At 44.4% G+C, this 15,994-nt stretch overlaps 1 protein-coding gene and 1 pseudogene across 1 annotated transcript in view; both read right to left on the bottom strand.

The window, feature by feature from the left end:
• The window catches only part of LOC124719062 (chymotrypsin-1-like), a 102,280-nt gene that overhangs the window by 63,145 nt on the left and 23,141 nt on the right, over window positions 1–15,994 (bottom strand). The window lies entirely within an intron of this gene.
• Window positions 7,328–7,445, bottom strand: LOC124719201 (annotated as a pseudogene).

Raw genomic sequence — 15,994 nt, 5'->3', positions numbered from 1 at the left:
CACAATGGACGTGAATGGATGCAGGTGATCAGACAGGAGGTTTACGTACGTGTCACGTGTCAAGAGTCGCATCTAGACATATCAGGGTTCCCATATCACTCCAAATGCACACGCCCCTCACCATTACAGAGCCCCACCAGCTTGAACAGTCCCCTTCTGACATGTCATGAGGTGGTCTCCATACCCGCACACGTCCATCAGCTCTATACAATACCATATAAGACTCGTCCAACCAGGCAACATGTTTCCACTCGTCAGCAGTCCAATGTCGGTCTTGCCAGGCCCACGCGAGGCATAAAGATTTGTGCCGTAGAGTCATCATAGGCATCCAAAAGCCCAAATCCATTATGTTTCGTTGAATGGTTCGCATGCTGACACTTGATGGCCTGGCACTGAAATCCTCAGCATTTGCGAAAGGGTTGCACTTCAGTCACGTTGAACGATACTCTTCAGTCGTTGTTGGTCCCATTCTTGCAGGATCTTTTTCCGGCCGCAGCTATATCGGAGATTTAATGTTTTACCGCATTCCTGATATTGACGGTACACTCGTGAAATGGTCGCACGGGAAAAGCCTCACTTCATCACAACCTCGGAGATGCTGTGTCCCATCGCGAACTATAACACCACGGTCAAACTCAATCTTGATAACCTACCATTGTAGCAGCAGTAACCTACCTAGCAACTACGCCAGACACTTGTTGTCTTATCTAGGCGTTGCCGACCGCAGCGCCGTATTCTGCCTGTTTACATATCTCTGTATTTAAATACGAATGCCTATACCAGTTTTTTTGGCACTTCAGTGTAATTATGTACGTAAATAGTTAATCCATCCCGGGAATCTGAGACTAGCCCGGACATACAAGACGAAGCGAGCAGGGACTTCTGTTTATCTATGTATAGAGACAAGATTTAATAAAATATTTTTATTTACTTACTAAAACATGACTACAGCTCACATTTTATGATTGCATGCAGTAGTATTTTCCTATTATACTTTTAACGGATGATGAATGAAACCTAAGTTCAAATGGTAAAGATATGACTTTTACGTGATGTAATTACTATTTAACAATTACCGGATTTTTTTTATTCCTACTGTCAAACCTTGCTTCTCGCCACGTTTCATGATTCTACGTCAACGGGAAGTACCCTGTTGGTTTTGATGAGTGAGTTTGAGGGTATCTGACTATGTGAAATAAATGGTAGCACCTTTTGACTGCACCGGCTTACAAGCTTAATTTTTTTTTATTTTTTATTTTTTTACACAGAGATTGGATCACAGACCTTAGAATGTGATACAAATACCAACTTGATATTTCTACCCGTTCCGTTGGGAAAACAGATGTCGGGAGAGTCGGGCAGACTGACAGACAACATGGTGATCCTGTAAGGATTCCGTTTTTCCGACTGAGGCAAAGAACCCAGAGGACACGAGGGTCAGCGAGGCTGCGTCAAGGGCACACGGAGCCCCTGGACTCGCCGAGGTAGAATGAGCCCAGCAATGAACATTCTCGACCCTCGACCGCAATCTCCACCTGATAAAGAACTCGTGTCACGCTGTAGCAGAAGCGTTTTGTTTGCCTGGCCTTGGCCGCTTATCGCTTAATAAGTCGGACAACTACCGATATAAGTGGCCCGCACTGATTGCTAACAATCGTTGGTCACATTCCTTAAACGGTAGTTCACTTGTAAGTGAAGCTGAAGGTAGGCCTTGCCACGGTCCTGTCATAGGTGGTATTCCATTGTCTTTCTCCAAACTTTGAACTCTTTACCCGTCAGTTGTTGGGGAACCTGCAGAGGTTGGACAAAAATGCGAAAACACAGCAAGAAATGCGTGCTTGAACATAACAGCAGATGCTACCAAAGACTGAAATTTGCGCTGTTGTATCTGACCACGAACGGCACGTTATACGTCTAGATCTACATCTGAATCTAAAAATTAATCCGCAAGCAACCGTATGGTGCGTGACGGAGGGTACCCTGTACCACTACTAGTGCTTTCCGCTTCACTATCAAATAAAGCGATGGAAAAACCACTATCTATATGCCTCCGTATGGACCCTCATTTCTTGCATCTTATCTTCGTAGTCCTTGCGCGCAATGTATGTTTGCGGCAGTAGAATCGTTCGGCAGTCAGCTTCAAATGCTTGTTCTCTAAATTTTCTCAGTAGTGTTTCTCGAAAAGAACGTCGCCTTCCCTCCAGGGATTCCCACTTGAGTTCCCGATGAACATTTACGCGTCGTTCGAACCTACCGGTAACAAATCTAGCAGCCCACTTCGGAACTGCTTCAATGTCTTCCTTCACTCCGACGTTGTATGGATCCCAAACACTCTACGAGTACTCAAGAATAGGTCGCACCAGCGGCCGATATGCGGTTTCCTTCAAGAATGAACCATTCCTTCCTAAAATTCCCCCTATAAACTGAAGTCCTTTCCCTACCACAGTTTCCACATGCTCGTACCACCTCATACCGCTTTGCAACGTCACGCTCTGGTATTTAAACGACTTCACTATTACCAGCAGGACACTAGTAATACTGTATCCGAAAATGACGCATTTAATCTACCTACTCATCTCTATTAACCTACATTTTTCCACATTTATGATTAGCTGCCATTCAGCACACCATCTGGAAATTTTGTCCAAGTCGTCTTGTACCTTCATAGAGTAACTCAACTTCGACACGTCACCGTACACCACGGCATCATCAGCAAACAACCCCAGATTGCTGCCCTCCCTGTCCTCCAAACCATTTATGAATATAGAGAACAATGAGGGCTCTATCACACTTACCTGGGGCACTCCTTGTCTCTGATAAACACTCGCTGTCAAGGACAACATACTGGCTTCCACACTGAAGCGAAAAAGAACATGATATAGGCATGCGTGTTCAAATACAGAGATACGTAAACAGGCAGAACACGGCGCTGCGGTCGGCAACGCCTATATAAGACAAGTGTCTGGCGTAGTTAGGTCGGTTACTGCTGCTACAATGGCAGGTTATCAAGATTTAAGCGAGTCTGAACGTGTATAGTCGGCGCAAGAGCGATGAGACACAACATCTCCAAGGTAGTGACGAATCGGGGATTCTCCCCTGCGACCATTTCACGAGTGTACCGTCAATATCAGGAATGCGGTAAAATATCATATCTCTGACATCCTTGTGGCCGGAAAAAGATCCTGCAAGAACGGGATGAACGACGACTGTAGAGAATCGTTCAACGTGACAGAAGTCAACCCTTCCGTAAACTGCTCAGGTTTCAATGCTGGGCCATCAACAAGTGTCAGCGTTCGAACCATTCAAGGAAACATCATCGACATGGGCTTTCGGAGCCGAAGAACGACTCGTGTAATCTTGAAAACTGCACGACACAAAGTTTTAGGCCTCGCCTGGGCCCGTCAACAATGACATTGGACTGTTGATGACTGGAACATGTTGCCTGGTCGGACGAGTTTCATATGCTATTGTATAGAGCGGATGGACGGTACGGGTATGGAGAAAACTTCATGAATCCATGGACCCTGCAAGTCAGCAGGGGACTGTTCAAGCTGGTGGACGCTTTGTAATGGTGTGGGATGTATGCATTTGGAGTGATATGAGACTCCTGATACGTCTAGATACGATTCTGACAGATGACACTTACGCAAGCATCCTGTCTGATCACTTGCACCCATTCCTGTCCGTTGTGCATTCCGGCGAACTTAGGCAATTCCAGCAGGACAATGTGACACCTCACACGTCCAGAATTGCTACAGAGTGGCTCAAGGAACACTCTTCTGAATTCAAACACTTCCGCTGGCCACCAAACTCCCCAGACATGAACATTGAGCATATCTGCGATTCCTTGCAAGATGCTGTTCAGGAGACATCTTGATCCCCTCATACTCCTACTGATTTACGGACAGCCCTGCAGGATTCATGGTGTCAGTTCCCTCCAGCACTACTTCAGACATTAGTCGAATCCATGGAGAGCCCTACACGATATTAGGCAGGTGCACCAGTGTTCTTGGCTCTTCAGTGTATTATTTAAGGTGGGTAGGACGTCAAACGGGCCGTCTTGGAGCAGGAGAGACACCACAGGACATTTTAATTTACACTGTCTATACTTTTACGAATAAATTCATAAAACTTTGTCAGCATGACCAGGAAGGATTCAGGATTCACAATTATAGCAGTGGAAGTTCAAAAAAAATAACAAAATAATTTTTTTTTACATGTGAAAGTTCATTTTTTCACTTCTCTTGGCTGCGTTTGTTGCTATAGGTACACGTTTCTTCATAAGTAAGAGAAATTCTTCGATGAATTTTGCACAGCATACAAACCATACTTACATGTGTATGAAACTCAAGAAATTATTTAATTTATGAAAAAATGAATGTGCTGTTACATTTTAAACTTCATGTTTAGAAAAAACTCAAATTTTGTAGTTAATTATCTCAATTTTAACACAGTTTTTAATAGATTTGGAAAATTCTAGAATTTCATACACCTGTAAGTATGGTTTGCATGCTGTGTAAAATTCATCGAAGAATCTCCCTTAATTATGAAGAAAAGTGTACCTATAGCAACAAATACAGCCAATTGTGAATGAAAAAAGGTGAAATACAAATGTAAAAAATAAATTATTTTCTTATATTTTTGAACTTCCACCACTATAAGTGTAAATCCTGAATCCTTTCTGGTCATTCTGACAAAGTTTTATGAATTTATTTTTAAAAGTATAGATAGTGGAAATTAAAAATTCCTGTGGTGTCTCTCCTGCTCCAAGTCGTCCCGTTTGACGTCCTACTCCCCTTAATAGAACGAAGTCCTCAATGCGTTGGAAATGTCAGTCGTGGTAAGAACAGTGTTGTATGTAGTTGGGAGTGCATTATGTCAAATATAAGCGAATTCAGACGTGGGCAAATTGTTGATGGTCATGTGGGAGTTGTTCCGTAACCAGGGTAACCGAACTGTTTGCTGTTTCAAGGAGAAACACGTGGTAAGCGGAAAATCATCATCCATTAAGTCACAGCGCGGACGAATTTGTGAGGATCGTGACGGACGGTCATTGAAGATGACCGAGACGAAAAATTGGATGATGGAAGTTGAATACGTCACTACAAACCTGAATGTCGCGCGCTTGAACTCTGTCAGCACAGAAACAACGTGAAGGGAGGGGCATAACAGAGAACTGCGGAGCGTTCTGGAATTTTAAATCCACTCATCAGTTACGCAAATGCCCGCAACACGAAAACATGGTACCGAAGCCGTAAAACCTGGGCTATCTAACAATGGAAGGAGGTCACACTGTCTCCAACTTCTGCGAGACTTTACATCCTAAAAGTGAAACACTGCGAGGGTTCGGTGGTAAAAATGTAAATGTCGTGTGACTAGGGCCTCCCGTCGGGTAGACCGTTCGCCGGGTGCAAGTCTTTCTATTTGACGCCACTTCGGCGACTTGCGCGTCAATGAGGATGAAATGATGACGATTAGGACAACACAACACCCAGTCCCTGAGTACCGACGCGGAGAAAATCTCCGACCCAGCCGGGAATCGAACCCGGGCCCTTAGGATTGACATTCTGTCGCGTCTTTTTTTTCCTCATTTTGTTCGGTATTGTTCGTTGCGTTTGGTCTAGGCGGACGTCACAAGACAACCGATCGAGTTGATCGTTGATTCCTTTACTCAGTATTTTTTTATTACAGAGGGTGAGCGGCCCTCTGACCGAACACGCTTGAGCTACCCGTGCCAGCGACCACTCATCTACCGGGGGCGGATGGTTCGGTGGTGACTTGGGCAGGTGTGCATACGGAGGTATTCAATGGACACTATGATTACTCTGCAAGATCGCATTACTGAAAGGATTATGTCAGCATTTTGGCTGAGTAGGTCAGTCCCATGGTACAATGTTTGTTCTCCAGTGGTGATGCCGTGTTCCACGGTGAAAGCACCCCATTTCACACAACTCGCAACGTCCAGGAGAGCACGAGGATGAATTCTCGCATCTCCCTGGCGACGACACGCACCAGATCTCACAATTACTGAGCCTTTGTGGTCAACTTCGAAGAGAAAGTTACGTGCTCAATGTTCCCCTCCATCGTAGTTACCTGAACGTGCAAATATTTTGCAGGAAGAAGGGTATAAGATTCTCTGGACATGTACTATCTTTTCCGAGACGACTGCAGGCTGTTTTGAACGCCACCTGGTTTGCTACACGGTATTAGGCATGGTAATGTGTTTTAGTATTGATAGTCTCATATTTTGGTCCACCCCAAAGCTTTTACTGAAATTTTATTCCATGTATTTGTCCTTACGCATTCTCTAATCTGCTTGGTTTAAGTCATCTGTGATGTAAGATTGTCATCCTCAAAGGAAATGAACTACTTCATGGAAGGCAAATTATATAATTCGTTGAAATATTTGAAATATCCTCTTCTTGGAAACAAATTTACATAAAACTCTTCTTGAATAGCAATTAAAATTTTTTTTAGACTTAACTATACGATAGAGCTTTTTGGGTAATCAGTGGCAAAATAATCCTGTTCCGACAGTGTTAAAGACATTTTTCGCACCGTATTGTAGACTACAACACAGTCGGTAAAACTCTGTTAGATTCAACGCAATCATTTTCAAGACTACCTTGTTGCCTTTCATGCAATGTTCCAGCCAATTTGCAGAAAATTAATTACTCATTTGTTTAGAAAGTTCATCAGATCTGTCATGATATGGGAACATTCTGTGTTTGAACCAGACAAGTAACGCAATCGCATCCGCACCACATTCATCCGTTCTCCTGACTTCCATCTGGCGGGAACATACTGCGCTCGAACAGTGCCCTAAGTAGAACTCTTCTTTTAATTATCATACACTTGGCAATGCCGTAACTACTTACAGTTTGCCGTTTTCCACCTCGGTTTTTCATCAGATGCCTTAACACCTTGCCCGAAAGCTACGAAACTCATACTTAACTATTTCAATATTTGTGGGATACGTTGCTTAAAATTTCACCAGTAGGGCCTAAATCCCAGGTTTATTACAGAATTAAACTCTCATATATAAAGCAGCTTCATATATATCATTACTTTACGAACGAGTTAATGTATTAATTACACTAAAACTAAACTTAACTAAACTACTCCCGAACAGACCATGAAGGCCCAACGGATACCGACCGGCCGCCGTGTCATCCTCAGCCCATAGACGTCACTGGATGCGGATATGGAGGGACATGTGGTCAACACACCGCTCTCTCGGCCATATGTCAGTTTACGAGTCCGGAGCCGCTACTTCTCAGTCAAGTAGCTCCTCAGGTTGCCTCACAAGGGCTGAGTGCACCCCGCTTGCCAACAGCGCTGGACAGACCGGATGGTCACCCATCCAAGTGCTAGCCCAGCCAGACAGCGCTTAACTTCGGTGATCTGACGGGAACTGGTGTTACCACTGCGGCAAGGCTGTTGGCATTAAATACATAGGAGGGGGGGGGGGGGAGAGAACGCACCACCAAGAAGGAGTTGTGCGACATAAACGAGTGTTGATAGGCGTGTTTCTACATCTGAATGATGTCTATTCAAATTTGGCGGTAGTCGCATATGAGTGCCGCTAGTAGCACCTCTATGAGGATGCGGATAAGGTTCGCTTTCAGAATGAGATTTTCACTCTGCAGCGGAGTGTGCGCTGATATGAAACAACCTGGCAGATTAAAACTGTGTGCCGGACCGAGACTAGAACTCCAGCTGAGCTACCCAAGCACGACTCACGCCCCGTCCTCACAGCTTTACTTCTGCCAATACCTCGTCTCCTACCTTCCAAACTTTACAGAAGCTCTCCTGCGAACCTTGCAGAACTAGCACTCCTGAAAGAAAGGATATTGCGGAGACATGGCTTAGCCACAGCCTGGGGGATGTTTCCAGAATAGATTTTCACTCTGCAGCGGAGTGTGCGCTGATATCGCAGGAGAGCTTCTGTAAAGTTTGGAAGGTAAGAGACGAGGTACTGGCAGAAGTAAAGCTGTAAGGACGGGGCGTGAGTCGTGCTTGGGTAGCTCAGCTGGTAGAGCACTTGCCCGCAAAAGGCAAAGGTCCCGAGTTCGAGTGTCGGTCCGGCACGCAGTTTTAATCCGCCAGGAAGTTTCAAGGTTTGCTTTAAATACACGAATAGTCGAGAGCGTTAGTTGCCTTTGAGACTTCTCGTTGGTAGCCAAGAATATCTCACTGAGTTTGAACGAGGTCGTGTAATAAGGCTACAAGAAGGTGGATGTTTCTTTTACGATACTGCAGAAAGCATTGGCAGGCATGTAGCCACTATACATGACTGCTGGCGGCGGTGGTCACGGGAACGTACGTTCGCAAGAAGACCGGGCTCCGGATAGCCACGTGGCACTACCGAGAGGAAGACCATCGTGTTCAGCTTATGGATCTGGCGCATCGTACTGCATTTGCAGCAGCAATTTGAGCAGCAGTGGGCACCACATACACTACGAACTGTCACAAATCCGTTACTTGTAGGAAGGCTCCGAGCCAGGCGCCTTGTAGCATGCATTCCACTGACCCCAAACCACCGACTTCAGTGGTGTCAAGCGAGAGCTCATTGGAGGGTAGGGTGGAGGGCAGTTGTGTTTTCTGATGAAAGTTGGTTCTGCCTCGGTGCCAGTGAAGGCCGTGTGTTGGTTAGGAAGAGGCCAGCTGAGGACCAGCAACCAACCTGCTTGTGTGCTAGATACACTGGGCCTACACCTGGAGCTATGGTCTGGGATGCGATTTCATATGACAGCAGGAGCACTCTCGTGCTTATCCCACGCACCCTGACAGCAAATTTGTGTCAAACTGGTGATTTGATCTGTTGTGCTGCCATTTATGAACAGCATTCCAGGAGGTGTTGACCAACAGGATAACGCACGCCCACATACCGCTGTTGAAACCCAACGTGCTCTACAGAGTGTCGACATGTTGCCTTGTCATGTTCGATCAACAGATCTGTCTCCAATCGAGCACATGCGGGACATCATACGAAGTGCGACAATGAAGTAATGAGACTGTATTTCTTTGCAAGATGTGGCAACACTGCAGGCTTGCGTAGGCACAATATCTTTGACCTTGGTCGATAAGCTGCTTCTAGTTCAAGCAGAACATCGATGCAAACGCTCAGACGTGAGTTGTGCTGTAACAAGTTAACACATGTTTGTGTCTCTCGTCACGGAAATGGAACTGCATAATATTGCGCAACCGTATGCCATTTCATTTTGCGTTAAATTGGGTGAAAACGCGACGACAACTTACAATAAGCTTCAGTAGGCTTTTGAAGAGGAGGTTATGTCAAGAGCTCAAGTTTTTCGTTGGTTCAAAATGGTTCAAATGGCTCTGAGCACTATGGAACTTAACTTCTGAGGTCATCAGTCCCCTAGAACTTAGAACTACTTAAACCTAACTAACTTAAGGAGATCACACACATCCACGCCCCAGGCAGGATTCGAACCTGCGACCGTAGCAGGAGTGGCTCAGGACTGCAGCGCCTAGAACCGCTCGGCCACTCCGGCTGGCTTTCCTTGGCATAAAATGTTTAGTGAAGGCAGAACGAATGTTAAAAATGAAAACCGCAGTGGACGACCATCAACCTCACGGACAGATGTCAACTTGGCCAGGGTGCGTGAACTCGTACGATCTGATCGAAGATTATCCGTGAAAATGATTGCAGAAGAACTGAACATCAATCGAGAAACGGTTCGTCTAATAATAACTGAAGATCTTGGTATGAGAAAGATTTGTGCGAAAATGGTTCCCAAAAATCTCACATCACAACAGCGAGAAACACGGAAAAATGTGGCAGCCGATCTGTTAGAGATAACGGAAATCAATCGAGAATTGTTGAGCCGTGTTATCACTGGTGGTGAAAGTTGGTTTTTTCAGTACGATCCAGAGACAAAACGCCAAAACAAGCTCGCATGTCAAAGTCAAAAGTGAAATGCATGCTTGTGCGCTTCTTTGGTTCCAAGGGAAGGGAATTGTTCATAAAGAGTGGGTCCCTCCTGGACTAACAGTTAACCGATATTACTACTTAGAAATTTTAGAAAGACTTCGTAAAGGAGTTCTTCGTATCCGTGCCAACATTGCTGATAATTGGATTCTGCATCACGATAACGCGCCATCCCATACTGCTCTGTCAGTACAGCAATTTTTAAACTCAAAACAAATTTCAGTACTACCACAGCCACCTTATTCACCAGATATCGCTCTGTGCGACTTTTTGCTATTTCCAAGAGTCAAAGCGGCGGGCAAGGGACACCATTTTCAAACAACACAGATGTCCAAAAGTCTGTGACGAGGGTCTTGGAGGATATTACAGAAGATGAGTTCCAGAAATGTTACCATCAATGGCAGAAGCGCTGGAAAAAGTGTGTGTTATCAGAAGAGAACTACTTTGAAGGAGATAACGCTAAACTTGACTAAGACGGTAAGCAACATGTTTATTCACATCAGTCTCATTACTTTATTGTCGCACCTTGTAGAATGACAACTCTAGCGACACCCAAAAACAGCATTTTATCGTCTCTGTATTGACCGACCAACTACAACAGGTATGGAACTCCATGCCACAAACTGACATCCGGCACCTGTACAACACAATGCATTCAACATTCTGGCAGTTACTCCGGTCATTAATCTACCAGCATTTCACATTTGCAATGGCTTATCTCGCACTTACATTAACCTGTGACCCTAGACAAATTTATTCCCAAAATTTCATTACTCTACATTAATTTTTTTGTGTCGCGATTAAGTGCAAGTAAATGGAAAAAAAATTAGGTGAGATGTGCTTAAAGTTGCCAGCAGCTAAGTGCTCTCATTATTAAATTTCGAATGAATATAAACTGGGTAATGACTGCTCCATTTGAGACCGACTGCTGTTCCTGGTTTATATCAATGATCTAGGTGATAAACTGAGCAGCCCCCTTAGACTGTTTGCTGATGACGCTGTAGTTTACCGTCTAATGAAATCACCATACGATCAATTCCAATTACAAAATGATCTAGAGAGAACTTGTGTATGGTGCGAAAAGTGGCAATTGGCACTAAACAATGAAAAGTGCGAGGTCATCCACATGGGTACTAAAAGAAATCCGATAAATTTTGGGTATACGATAAATCGCACAAATCCAAGGGCTGTCAAATACTCAGGAATTACAATTACGAGCAACTTAAATTGTAAAGACCACATAGATAATATTGTGGGGAAGGCGAAACACAGACTGCGCTTTGTTGGCAGAACACTTAGAAGATGCGACAAACCCACGAAAGAGACAGCCTACATTACACTTGTCCGTCCTCTGCTGGAATATTGCTGCGCGGTATGGGATCCATACCAGGAAGGATTGACGGAGGGCATCGAAAAATTGCAAAGAAGGGCAGCTCGTTACGCTTCATCGCGCAATAGGGGTGGAGTGTCACTCATATAACACGCGAGTTGGGGTGGCAGTCACTGAAACAAAGGCGGTTTGCTTTGCGGCGAGATCTATTTACGAAATTTCGATCACCAACTTTCTCCTCTGAATGCGTAGATATTTTGTTGACACCCACCTACATAGGGAGTAATGATCATCATAATAAAATAAGAGAAATCAGAGCTCGAGCAGAAAGATTTAGGTGTTCCTTTTTCCCTCGGGCCATTCGAGAGTGGAATGTTAGAGAAGTAGTATGAAAATGGTTCGATGAACTCTCTGCCAGGCACTTAAGTGTGGATTGCAAAGTAACCATGTAGATGCAGATTTTAAGCAAAAGCAGATGGGGAGGGGCAGCGAACAATGGTCACATCAACAAGGCGTTGCCTTTACTGTCTTATGACGATAGGGTTAGAGCATTTATTTACAGGATAGTGAAAAAAAGATTACAAACAGCTGGAGGAACAAAGGGTACATGGTGCTTTGTTATATCCTGAAGTTTCAATACTGATACAAGAACAAAGGCGCCACTATTAGTACAGCGTTATCAGTCTCGAGAAATACGAACGAAGTCCGAAACGTTGCGTCAGGACAAATACTCAGCTGGCATCAGAGACAGCACACACGTCGATGGAAATATACCGACGAGAAAAGCGAAGTATCCAAAATGAGAAGAAGGAAAGAAACGAAATGAAACTTGACAGGTTGAGAGAGTATGCGATATTGTTTCAGCGAATACAATAGCGAGTCCAATTTACGAAGAACATGACAGTGTGGGCCTACTTGTCAATACGACGTTGCACACACAATGTCTGGATGCGTGGTTCAAATTGCTCTGAGCACTATGGGACTTAAACTTCTGAGGTCATCAGTCCCCTAGAACTTGGAACTACTTAAACCTAAATAACCTAAGGACATCACACACATCCATGCCTGAGGGAGGATTCGAACCTGCGACCGTAGCGGTCGCGCGGTTCTGGACTGTAGCGCCCAGAACCGCTCGGCTACTGGATGCATGCACCGACTCCATTTGTAAGGGAGTCGTAAAACCGTTGCATCCTCTGCTGAGGCAAGCTGACCTACGACTGATGTAGCTGCTTCTTCATATCCTGGCACTGGGACGGAGTTTTCCGAGCCAGTCCCACACGTGTTCTGTCGCAGTCGTTCCCAAACTTTCTTAGACCATTACCCCTGAATGCAACTAGACATCAGCCGGTATCCCCCGGCCTCCACCCTTCTACATCTGTTGCCCGCTCCCCTACGTTGTCGCCAATTTTAGCACTTAACTAAACTGTAGAATCAAAAACTTTTCTTGGAACACATTTACTTTTAAAATCATGAAAGATGAATGATGTTTAGTGTGTGTGTGTGTGTGTGTGTGTGTGTGTGTGTGTGTGTGTGTGTGTGTGTAAGAATGACGAAGGAATTCGTAGTGCGTCACAAGTGCTAACCACAACTCCTCTTCAGACGGAAAGCTAGCTATCCACAGGAAGGGTAGACACTTGTTCTACATCTACATCTACATCTTCATTTATACTCCGCAAGCCACCCAACGGTGTGTGGCGGAGGACACCCTATGTGCCACTGTCATTACCTCCCTTTCCTGTTCCAGCCGCGTATGGTTCGCGTGAAGAACGACTGGCGGAAAGCCTCCGTGCGCGCTCGAATCTCTATAATTTTACATTCGTGATCTCCTCGGGAGGTATAAGTAGGGGGAAGCAATATATTCGATACCTCATCCAGAAACGCAACCTCTCGAAACCTGAACAGCGAGCTACACCGCGATGCAGACCGCCTCTCTTGTAGAATCTGCCACTTGAGTTTGCTAAACATCTCCGTAACGCTATCACGGTTACCAAATAACCCTGTGACGAAACGCGCCGCTCTTCTTTGGGTCTTCTCTATCTCCTCCGTCAACCCGACCTGGTACGGATCCCACACTGATGAGCAATACTCAAGTATAGGTCGAACGAGTGTTTTGTAAGCCACCTCCTTTGTTGATGGACTACATTTTCTATGGGCTCTCCGAATGAATCTCAAGCTGGCACCCGCCTTACCAACAATTAATTTTATATGATCATTCCACTTCAAATCGTTCCGCACGCATACTCCCAGATATTTTACAGAACATACTTCCCTTGCACTGCTCCTCTCTATTGCAGCACTTTCTTGACCTGCACATTACAACCCCATTTAAAATCAACCAAGTTCAGATGTGTGCACTATACTGACTGTCTGTGAACGACATGATTGCTGGATTCCTTACTTCTGAACTGGCAGAAATTGTACGACTTCAGGCTATTAACGCTTTGTGTCTAATCACATTAATAATAATAATAATAATAATAATAATAATAATAATAACCGGACTTAACGTCTGAGAAAGTGAAGGAAATAATAATAATAATAATAATAATAATAATAATACAACAAATATACAGAAGAAAACAGGAGAAAAAATTGAAAAATACATCCAACTGGCTGAGGAAGTCAAGGACATGTGCCATCAGGATGAAGTTGACATACCAATTATACTATCAACTACAGGAGTCATACCACACAATATCCACCAGTACATCAACGGAATACAGCTACATCCAAACTTATATATACAACTACAGAAATCTGTAATTATTGATACATGTTCAATTACCCGAAAGTTCCTAAATGCAATGTAACATATACCGTACAGTTAAAAGGAAGTCACGCTTGATCAAGGTCCACGTCACTTTCCATTTTTAACCAGACCTAAGGTCTGACAAAGGAAAGAAGATGATAGTGATGATAATAATAATAATAATAATAATAATAATAATAATAATAATAATAATGTGTACACACGTATGTAGTTAATGCTGTGTGCTGCTGTCAATTAATTCATTTATCTGTTTCTAAGCGAGTAATGAAGCAATTTCTGAACTACTGTAGGTTCAAAAAATGTTCAAATGTGTGTCAAATCTCATGGGACTTAACTGCCTACTGTAGGTACTATCGACAACTTGGCGAAGAAATTTTCTTGAGATATCTAGCATTTGTTACTTGCAGTGGATACGCAAAATAATGTGGACACCTGTACTTACTTGGGAATGGTTTATTAATAAGAGGTTGGATCCCCATTTGCCAGTAATAGAGCTGCGATTCTTCTTGGAATACTGGCATATAATGATTGTACAGTCTTCAGTGGAATTTGATGCCACTATTCGATCAGAACCTCTTCCAACTCCTGTAGTGAAGAGGGAGGCGGAAATCTGCTCCGGAGTCTGCGCTCCAATACCGACCACAAGGGTTCCTTAACGTTCAAGTCCGGGGACTGTGCTGGCCAGGGAAGACGCTGCAGTTCAGCTGCATGCTCCTCACACCACAATTGTACCGTCCTGGCTGTGTGAATGGATGCATTATCGTCCTCAAATATGGCATCGATGTTGGGGAACAACATTTGAATCATGCAATGCACCTGATCACCTAAAATGTTCACGTAGTCGTTGGCTGTGACACGGCCTTTGAGAGTAATGATGGGACCAGCAGAATACCATGATATAGCGGCCCACACCATCACACTTCCACCTCTACACTTAATCGCTGGAATCAAGCATGTAGGCTTCTTTTGGCATTCTCCAAACCTAAACCCGGCCCATTGTTGTAAATAATGAAAACGTTGACTCGTCTGACCATATGACGTATTTCCACTGGTTAACCATCCAGGATTTATGCTCCTGACACCATGTTTTACGATTCTTTGTGTCCGTTCTCGTCACTAATGGTTTCGGTACAGCCGCTCGTCCTTGAATATTCGCTTTGTGGAATTCTTGGCGGACAGTGTCAGGAGATACGGGTTCTCGAAGATGGCTATTGAGCTCTGCAGTCACTTTAGCCGCCGTAGTTTTGTGTTGTTTTGACAGAATTCGTGTTAGCCTACGACGATCTCTGTCATTTAGTTTTGATTTGCGCCCGTTGTTACGTTTATACGATTATGTCTTTCCATGTTTTTGTGTAGGTTGTCATGACTGTTGAAACAGTTGCTCTTGAAACATTCAATAAGTTGGCTGTCTTGGTTACTGATGCTCCAGCTAATCGGGCGCCCACAATCTGCCCTCTTTGGAACTCTGTTAGGTCTGTCATTGCACGTCGACCTCGGCCTCTGAATGCAAATACGAAGTGTGCACTACTTGTAAACAACCTGCACTGGTGCCTAGTCCGTACTGAACACGCACAGTCCAGCGCGACACGTGCCTTACCTGCGTTGTTGACCGTCTAACACAGCCATCCCATTACTACCGCTGTTCACATTATTTTGCCTATCCCCCGTATATGTCTCACTTTTATCATCAGCAATGTGCAGGAAAAAGCACAACACATGTGTGTAGTTGGTGTACTATGTAAGGAACCTGTAACCACTGGCCGGTGTGGCCGCGCGGTTCTAGGCGCTTCAATATGGAACTGCGCGACTGCTACGGTCGCAGGTTCGAATCCTGCCTTGGGCACGGATGTGTGTGATGTCCTTAGGTTTGTTAGATTTGAGTAGTTCTAAGTTCTAGGAGACTAATGACCTCAGATGTTAAGTCCCATAGTGCTCAGAG

This window comes from Schistocerca piceifrons, chromosome 10, assembly GCF_021461385.2.
Source record: "Schistocerca piceifrons isolate TAMUIC-IGC-003096 chromosome 10, iqSchPice1.1, whole genome shotgun sequence".
Lineage (NCBI taxonomy): Eukaryota > Metazoa > Arthropoda > Insecta > Orthoptera > Acrididae > Schistocerca > Schistocerca piceifrons.
This window is presented reverse-complemented; position numbering and strand designations above follow the sequence as displayed.